Source organism: Trichechus manatus, unplaced genomic scaffold (genome assembly GCF_000243295.1).
Source record: "Trichechus manatus latirostris isolate Lorelei unplaced genomic scaffold, TriManLat1.0 scaffold00180, whole genome shotgun sequence".
In the NCBI taxonomy this organism is placed as follows: Eukaryota; Metazoa; Chordata; class Mammalia; order Sirenia; family Trichechidae; genus Trichechus; species Trichechus manatus.
The window spans coordinates 5,005,301-5,014,499 of record NW_004444116.1 but is presented as its reverse complement, the minus strand read 5'-3'; the positions used below and the strand labels follow the sequence as shown (position 1 = coordinate 5,014,499).

At 43.2% G+C, this 9,199-nt stretch overlaps 1 pseudogene; it reads right to left on the bottom strand.

Moving 5' to 3' along the window:
• Positions 1–5,404: 5,404 nt before the first annotated feature.
• Positions 5,405–8,643, bottom strand: LOC101347709 (olfactory receptor 2H2-like; annotated as a pseudogene).
• Positions 8,644–9,199: the final 556 nt, after the last annotated feature.

Here is a 9,199-nt window from a genome sequence, read left to right as displayed (position 1 = left end):
CATATGATCCAGCTGATCTAATGGTGCTTAAAGTGTCAGTGGCAGATAGAAATGCTGTTTGGAGTCTTTGGCAGGCCCCTATTGGTGAATCACAGCACAGACCCTTAGGATTTTGGAGCAAAGCTCTGCCATCCTCTGCAGATAACTACTCTCCTTTTGAGAAGCAACCTTTGGCTTGTTATTGGACCTTAGTAGAGACTGGACGCCTAACCATGGGACACCAAGTCACCATGCGGCCTGAGCTGCCCATCATGAACTAGGTGTTGTCTGACCCACAGAGTTATAAAGTTGGAGGTGCACAGCAGCACTCCATCATTAAATGGAAGTGGTATATATGAGATCGGGCCTGAGCAGGACATGAAGGCACAAGTAAGTTGCATGAGGAAGTGACCCAAATGCCCATGGCCTCCACTTCTGTCACATTATCTTCCATCTTCCAGTATTCACCTATGGTCTCATGGGGAGTTCCTTATGATCAGTTGACTGAAGAAGAGAAAACTCGTGCCTGGTTTACAGATGGTTCTGCACAATATGCAGACACCACTCGAAAGTGGACTCCGGCAGCACTACAGCCCCTTTCTGGGACCTCCCTGAAGGTTGTTCACTTTGCTTGGAAGGAGAAATGGCCAGATCTGCGATTATATACTTATTCATGGGCTGTGGCCAATGGTTTGGCTGGATGGTCAGGGACTTGGAAGGAACATGATTGGAAAATTGGAGACAGGGATTTATGGGGAAGAGGTATGTGGATAGACCTCCCCGAATGGGCCAAAGAAGTGAAGATATTTGTGTCTCGTGAAAGCTCACCAAAGGGTGACCTCAGCAGAGGAGGGTTTTAACAATCAAGTGGATAGGATGATGCGTTCTGTGGAAACCAGTCATCCTCTTTCCCTGTCATTGCTCAGTGGGCTCATAAACAAGTGGCCATGGTGGCAGGGTTGGAGGTTATGCATAGGCCCAGCAACATGGACTTCCACTCACCAAGGCTGACTTGGCTACAGCCACTGCTGAGTGCCCAGTCTGCCAGCAGCAGAGACCAACAGTGAGTCCCCGATATGGCACCATCGCTCGAGGTGATCAGCTAGCAAGCTGGTGGCAAGTTGATTACTTTGGACCACTTCTATCATGGAAAGGGCAGTGTTTTGTCCTTACTGGAACAGACACTCTGATATGGATTTTCTTTCCCTGCACTCAATGCTTCTGCCAAAACTACCATCCTTGGACTTACAGAATGCCTTATCCACCGTCATGGTATCCCACACAGCATTGCCTCGGATCAAGGGACTCACTTTACAGCAAATGAAGTGTGGCAGTGGGCCCATGCTCATGGAATTCACTGGTCTTATCATGTTCCCCATCATCATGAAGCAGCTGGCTTGATAGAATGATGGAATGGTCTTCTAAAGACACAATTATGGCACCAGCTAGGTGGCAATACCTTGCAGGGTTGAGGCAATGTTCTCCAGGAGGCTGTATATGCTCTAAACCAGCATCCTATATATGGTGCTGTTTCTCCCATAGCCAGGATTCATGGGTCCAGGAATCAAGGGGTGGAAATGGGAGTGGCACCACTCACTATTACCCCTAGTGACCCACTTGTAAGATTTTTTTCTTCCTGTCCCCACAACCTTATGCTCTGCAGGCCTAGAGGTCTTAGTTCCAAAGGGATAACTGCTCCTACCTGGAGACACATCACTGATTCCATTGAACTGGAAGCTAAGAATGCCACCTGGCCACTTTGGGCTCCTTATGCCTCTGGATCAACAGGCAAAGAAGGGATTTACCACACTGGCTGGTGTGATTGATTCTGATTACCAAGAGGAAATCGGATTGATGTTGTATAATGGAGGTAAAGAAGAGTATGTCTGGAATGCAGGCGATTCCTTAGGGCATCTCTTAATACTACCATGCCCTGTGATGAAAGTCAATGGAAAACTACAGCAACATAATTTCAACATGACTACTAATGAACCAGACCCTTCAGGAATGAAGGTTTGGGTCACCCCACCAGGCAAAGAACCATGACCAGCCGAGGTGCTTGCTGAGGGCAAAGGGAATATAGAATGGGTGGTGGAAGAAGGTAGTTCTAGATACCAGTTACAACTACGTGACCAGTTGCAGAAATGGGGACTGTAATTGTTATGAGTATTTCTGCTTTGTATGTGTGCATCAAATATTTTTGTTTCCTTCACTCATAAAATATAAGATGTAAGCAGGGCTAAGGCATTTTCGATTGTACACGTGTTAGTTGTATCCTGTTAGGCGCAAGTATGACTTTCTAATTGTCCTTATCCAGAGATTATGTACAGTTTAAGGAGATGTGTACATGTGCCAAGTTGACAAGGGGTGGACTGTGATGGTTAAGATTGTTTGTCAACTTGGCTGGGCCATGATTCTCAGTGTTTATGTGATCACTCCCATGACTGAATATGCTGTGAGTAGCCAATCAGTTGAAAAGGAGTTTTCTTGGGGGTGTGGCCTGAATCTGAATATAAACAGACGTTCTGGCTTTTTGCTCACGATGAATCCTGCAGCTGCCTCCTGTCGTCTCACGTCTGGTTCTTGGGACTTGAGCTGTCAGCTTATCAGCTGAATTTGGGATTCGTTGATCTTCACAGCCTTTGAGTGGAGCCCTGTTCTCTGACCTGCTCATCTTTGGTTCGCCAGCCCCTGCAGCTACGTGAATCAGGAGAAACCTTGCAGTCTTGCCTGCCGGTCTTGGAATTTGTTAACCCTCACAGCCTGTGAGCGGGAGCCCTGCTCTCCGACCTGCTGATCTTGGGCTCACCACCTTCTGCAGCTGCGTGAATTGGGAGAGGCTTCTACCATCATCCATGGACTTGGGACGTTCTAGCCTCTACAGTCACGTGAGCTGTTTCCTTGGTATAAATCTCTCTCTCTGTATATGTATATATGCTTTACTGGTTTTGCTTCTCTAGAGAACCCAGCCTAAGACACTCTGCTTTTAGCCAGGATCCATCTGACATCAGCAATGATATCCCTTGGTTCCACATCCTCTTCTATATTCAGCTTGAATTTTTGACAGTTCGTGTTGATATACTGTTGCAGCTGCTTTTGAATGATCTTCAGCAAAATTTTGCTTGCATCTGATATTAATGATATTATTCCATAATTTCCACATTTGGATGAATCATCTTTCTTGGGAGTAGGCATGAATATGGATCTCTTCCAGATGCATATATATTTTTGTTTGTTTCTTTCCACAGATGCAGTCAGTTGGGCAGGTAGCTATCTTCCAAATTTCTTAGCATAGATGAGTTAGCACTTCCAGCGCTGCATCCGTTTGCTGAAACATCTCAGTTGGTTTTCTGTCAATTCCTGGAGCCTTGTTTTTCACCAATGCCTCCAGCGCAGCTTGGATTTCTTCCTTCAGTACCATCGGTTCCTGATCATATGTTACCCCCTGAAATTGTTGAACATTGACCAATTCTTTTTGGTATAGTGACCCTGTGCATTCCTTCCATCTTCTTTTGATGCTTCCTATGTCGTTTAATATTTTCCCCATAGAAACCTTCAATATTGCAACTCGAGGCTTGAATTTTTTATTCAGTTCTTTCAGCTTGAGAAATGCTGAGTGCGTTCTTCCCTTTTGGTTTTCTATCTCCAGGTCTGTGCACATGTCATCATAATCCTTTACTTCGTCTTCTCGAGCTGCCGTTTGAAATCTTCTGTTCGGCTCTTTCACTACATCATTTTTTTCCTTTTGCTTTAGCTACTTAACGTTCAAGAGCAAGTCTCAGAGTCCCTTCTGACATCCATTTAGGTCGTTTTCTTTCTCTCCTGTCTTTTTAATGACCTCTTATTTTCTTCATGTATGATGTCCTTGATGTTATTCCACAACTCGTCTGATCTTTGGTCATTAGTGTTCAACACATCAAATCTGTTCTTGAGATGGTCTTTAAATTCAAGTGGGATATACTCAAGGTAGCACTTTGGCTTTCGTGGCCTTGCTCTAATTTTCTTCGTTTCAAGTTGAACTTGCATATGAGTAATTGATGGTCTGATCCACATTTGGACCTTTGCCTTGTTCTGACTGATGATGCTGAGGTTTTCTGTCGTCTCTTTCTACAGATGTAGTCTATTTGATTCCTGTGTATTCCATCTGGCGAGGTCCATGAGTATAGTTGCCATTTATGTTGGTGAAAAAAGGTATTTGCAATGAAGAAGTCGTTGGTCTTGCAAAATTCTATCATGGGATCTCCAGTGTCATTTCTATCACTAAGGCCATATTTTCCAACTACTTATCCTTCTTCTTGGTTTCTAACTTTCGCATTCCAATCACCAGTAATTATTAGTGCATCCTGATTGCATGTTTGATCAATTTCAGACTGCAGAAATTGGTAAAAATCTTCCATTTCTTCATCTTTGGCCTTAGTGGTTGGTGCATAAATTTGAATAATAGTCATATTAACTGGTCTTCCTTGTAGGTGTATGGATGTTATCTTATCACTGACAGTGTTGTACTTCAGGATAGATCTTGAAATGCTCTTTTTGACGATGAATGCAATGCCATTCCTCTTCAAGCTGTCATTCCCGGCATAGTAGAACATATGATTGTACGATTCAAAATGACCAATACCAGCCCATTTCAGCTCACTAACGCCTAGGATATTGATCTTTATGCATTCCATTTCATTTTTGACAATTTTCAATTTTTCTAGATTCACACTTCATCCATTCCAGGTTCCAATATATAAGGAGGTGGAAGCGGACCTGAGGGAGAAACAAAGAAGATATGGTAAGCATTAGAAATGGAGGTGAAGAAATAGTGATGATATGACAAGGGAGTTAGAAATGGGAATGATAAAATTAAGGACACAATCATGGAGGTGAGGAATGTGAAAAAGAGAATAGAGAACAGAGAAAATATTAAATATGATTCAGATAGTGTTTTCAGTGGTGATTTAGTAGTAGAATTCTTGCCTTCCATGCAGAAGACATGGGTTTGACTTCTGGTCATTGCTCCTCAAGCACAGCTACCACTCATCTGTCAGTGGAGGCTTGTGTGTTGCTGTGATGCTGAACAGGTTTCTGTGGAGCTTCCAGACTAAGACAGACTAGGCAGAAAGGTCTGGAGATCCTCTACTGAAAAATCAGCTAATGAAAACCCTATGGATTGGAAGAGTCTTATCCTGTTGTTCATGGAGTTGCCAAGAATTAGGGGCTGACTTGATGGCAGCTAACAACGTGAATAACCTCCCATTACTCCCATCCTCCATCTCTGTCTCTTACACATGCACACACACATACACATACACACTCTCATGCATACACTCATGCACTATCATCCTTTGCTAGGGCATAAAGGGTGTGCGAAAGGCAGTGAGGTAGAGAATGCAAGCTTACTGACAAAAGCATGAGGAAACACTGAATTTTAAAACACTTAAGTAGCTACTTCTGAGCTTTGTCTGGGGTCTGCATCCTTCCCCAGCAGCCTCATGAATGCCCTCTTTACCTCATTGTTCCTCAGGGTGTATATAAGAAGGTTAAGTGAAGGAGTGCCTGCTGCATAGAAGAGACCAAAGAACTTGCCCCTCTCTTGGGCATAGGGATTTTTAGGTTGGAAGTAGACAGCAATGACTGAGATGTAGAAGAGGGTGAACACAATGAGCTGAGAGGAGCATGTCCCAAAAGCCTCCCTCCTACCCTTAGCAGAGTTAATCTTCAGCACTGCCAGGGCAACAGCACAGTAAGAGACAAGGATGAGAGTGAGGGGCACCACCAAGACGAAGACACTGACATTGGCTATGTGAATCTCATTGCAGGTGGTGTCCCCACAGAAGAATTGAATTAGAGATGGGACCTCACACACAAAATCATCCACCTGCTGGTCGGGGCAGAAGGGCAAGCATAGGGTGGATGGTATCTGGACCACTGACTCCACCAACACAATGACCCAGGCCACAGCTGCCAGCTACCAGCACAGGCAGGGGTGGATGATGTTGGCATAGTGGAGGGGCTGGAAGACAGCCACATAGCTGTCAAAGGCCATCAGTGTCAGAAGGATGCACTCAGTGGTCCCATGGGGCAGGAAGATGAAGAGCTGGACAGAGCAGCCAAGGAAGCTAGTGGTCTTCTTTGGGCCCCAGAGGTTGAACAGCATCTGGGGGACATAATTTGTTATGAAGCAGAGATCCAAGAAGGAGAGGTTGGAGAGGAAAAAGTACATTGGAGAGTGGAGCCTGGGGTCCAGCACGGACAGCAGGGTGATGAGAGTGTTGCCCACCAGGGTCAGGGAGGTAGGAAGTCAAGACAACTCCAAAGAGAATCTTTTCAAGTCCTGTGTATTCAGAAAAACCCAGAAGGAGAAAGCCCACTGGGGAGCTCTGGTTGACCGTGGCCTGTTCCTTCAGACCCTAGAGAAGGAGAAGAGCTTTCAGCCGAGTGTGTCCCATCCTGTTTTATAAAAACTCAAAAGAATGTGCTGGGAAACAGATGGATATCTCTGATTCCTCTGACTTACTGATTGAGGGTAAAGGAGGCCAATGCAACATTTGGATTTATTCATCCATTCATTCAGCACACATTCATTATTGTCATTATGTAGTGTCCCTATGAGTTGGAATTGACTCAATGGCAGTGGGTTTTGGTTGGTTTTATGTTCTGAGAACCGTTCTAACTGTTGTATTGTCCCTTATTTTTTTGTGGGAGAAATGTTTTGATGATAAGTTATCTCTATAGGGTCAATGATTTTTTCTTGGTTGGGATGGATTTCGTAGAACTTATACCCCATATGTATTTATACCCCATTTATTTTATATTCTTTATTTGCAAGAGAACTTACCAGAGAGAAAGCATTTTATCTAGGAGAGATTTTTCTTTGTGTCAAGCACTCGCTTTCATAGAGAGATCAGCTTGGTTGTGTTGGCGTCATTAGCAGCCTGTTTGCTGAACCATATGTCCTGGTTGGGAGAACTGGCCCACATTCTCAGTTCCTACCATGACAAGCTTACAGGCAGGAGGGGAGAGTGGCCCCTTTTAAGGGACATTTTAAGTCACTGAGGAGTTCATAAGAACATTATCAAAAGACTCCAAAATATGAAGGCTCAGTGACACCAATATACTGGGTGAATGAGAGAAAAGGCTCTGTAAGGTGAAGGATCAATATATATCAGGGGTATATAAGGGAAAGCTTCCTAGAAGAGGTAACTAGACTTTTTTTTTTTTGAAAGAGAGAAATATTGGAGCACAGAAAGAATCTCAGAGATCAGAGTGGAGGCTGCAGCTACTCTGGCAGTTGAGAGGCAAGGACTCAGGATTCTCTGGTCTTAGAAGACCTTAGGAAGGCCATTTGGGGTACAGGGGTGTCCAAAAATGAGAAGGTGATGCAGCCAGCAGAAAGTGTCATAGGAACTTATAGAATGGCATGAGATTCTCCCCATCGCTGAGACTCTTTCCATCTTGTGTTTAATCTCTGTTGGATCTCTCTTTTTGTCAGGAATTTCTGCTTTTGCTCTTTCTTTGTTCATTCCTTCTCTGTCTCTCATTGTTCTTTTTCCCACTACAAGAATATTAAAAATTTAAAAAATATATTGTTACGTATCCAAACAAATGTGTGAGTAAAGCAAATCTTTGTAGTTTAAAGAATAATAAAATCAGTACCTCATATGCCTATCAACCAGGTTAAGGAAATGAGCAAATGTTACAAGTGGCTTAGAAGGTTCTATATGTCTCTCTCTGATCTCATCAATTCACCTCTCCACCCAAGACATAACCACCATTCTGAATTTTTTGAATGTTTAATTAATCATTCTTTTTTGAGATACAATTTACATGCCATAAAATTAACCCTTTAGAAGTGTATAATTTAGTGGTTTTTAGTATGTTCACAAAGTTGTGCAATCAACACTAATTCCAGAAATTTTTTATTACTTCCAAAAGAAACTCCATACCGTTAGCAGTCATTCTCTCCATCGTTTTCTTTATAATATAAAATTCTTTGACTGTCACGCTAAACAATAGCCAATGATTTCGTATTTATCCATGAGCTATCGTCCTAATCAATCTTAAGCATCTTCATTCTCTTTGCATTTCATGCTCTCTTTCTCTGCTTTATTTCTGAGTCTCTTTAGATTACATCTTCCTTAATGACTCTCCCCCCCTTCTCTCTTTTGATATCTGTCTTTTACCCCTTTTTCCTGCTCCTTTTCCCTCTAACACATTCATTCATTCCTTTATTCATTTTTTGAGGCCCAAAGTGCTGGCATTATGCTAGGAGCTGGGGGGAGTGGAGGTTTGCTCAAAGAAGTTTATGACAACCTAGTGATAATTACCTGCTATTGCTATTAGTAGCTACCATCTGTTGAGTGCTTCTTTATGTGCCAAGCATGGTATTAAGCAGCTCCCTGGACACCTGGTTCTCACAGAAACACCGCAAAGTAGATATTATTATCCCAAGTTTACCAAGAAATGAACAGTCTCAGAGAGTCTAAGTAACTTGGCTAAGGTTACCCAACCAATAAGTGACAGGGCCAGGTTTCTAGACCGTGTTTAACTCCAAATCTGGTGCTCCACTATTGAGGACATGTGGACACTGATGTCTCATAGACAAAGAACAAATTTTCTACTTACCCCCAATCAGATAAATACCTCCTTGGTGCTCTGCTGCCAGAGATCACCCATGATAAAGCTCTTAACTGCTGCCTAGCCTATACTATGGAGTCTTTGGTGGTTCAGTGGTAGAATTCTTGTCTTCCGTGCTCAAAAGTGTGTTTGATTCCCAGCCAATGCACCTCATGTGCAGCCACCATCTGTCTGTCAGTGGAGGCTTGTGTATTGCTATGATGCTGAATAGGTTTCAGCAGAGCTTCCAGACTAAGACAGACTAAGAAGAAAGGCCTGGCTATCTACTTCTGAAAGTCAGCCAGTGAAAACACTATGGATCACAACAGTCTGATCCACAAGTGTTCACGGGTATAGTGTAGAACTGGGCAACAGGTTTTTTTCCATTGTGCATGGGGTCACCATTTGGTTGGATCACGTTTCTTGGGAATAGGCATAAATATGGATCTTTTCCAGTCAGTTGACCAGGTAGCTGTCTTCCAAATTTCTTGACATAGACAAATGAGTACTTCCAGTGCTGCATCTGTTTGTTGAAACATCTCAATTAGTATTCCATCAATTCCTGGAGCCTTGTTTTTTGCCAATGCCTTCAGTGCAGCTTGGACTTCTTCCTTCA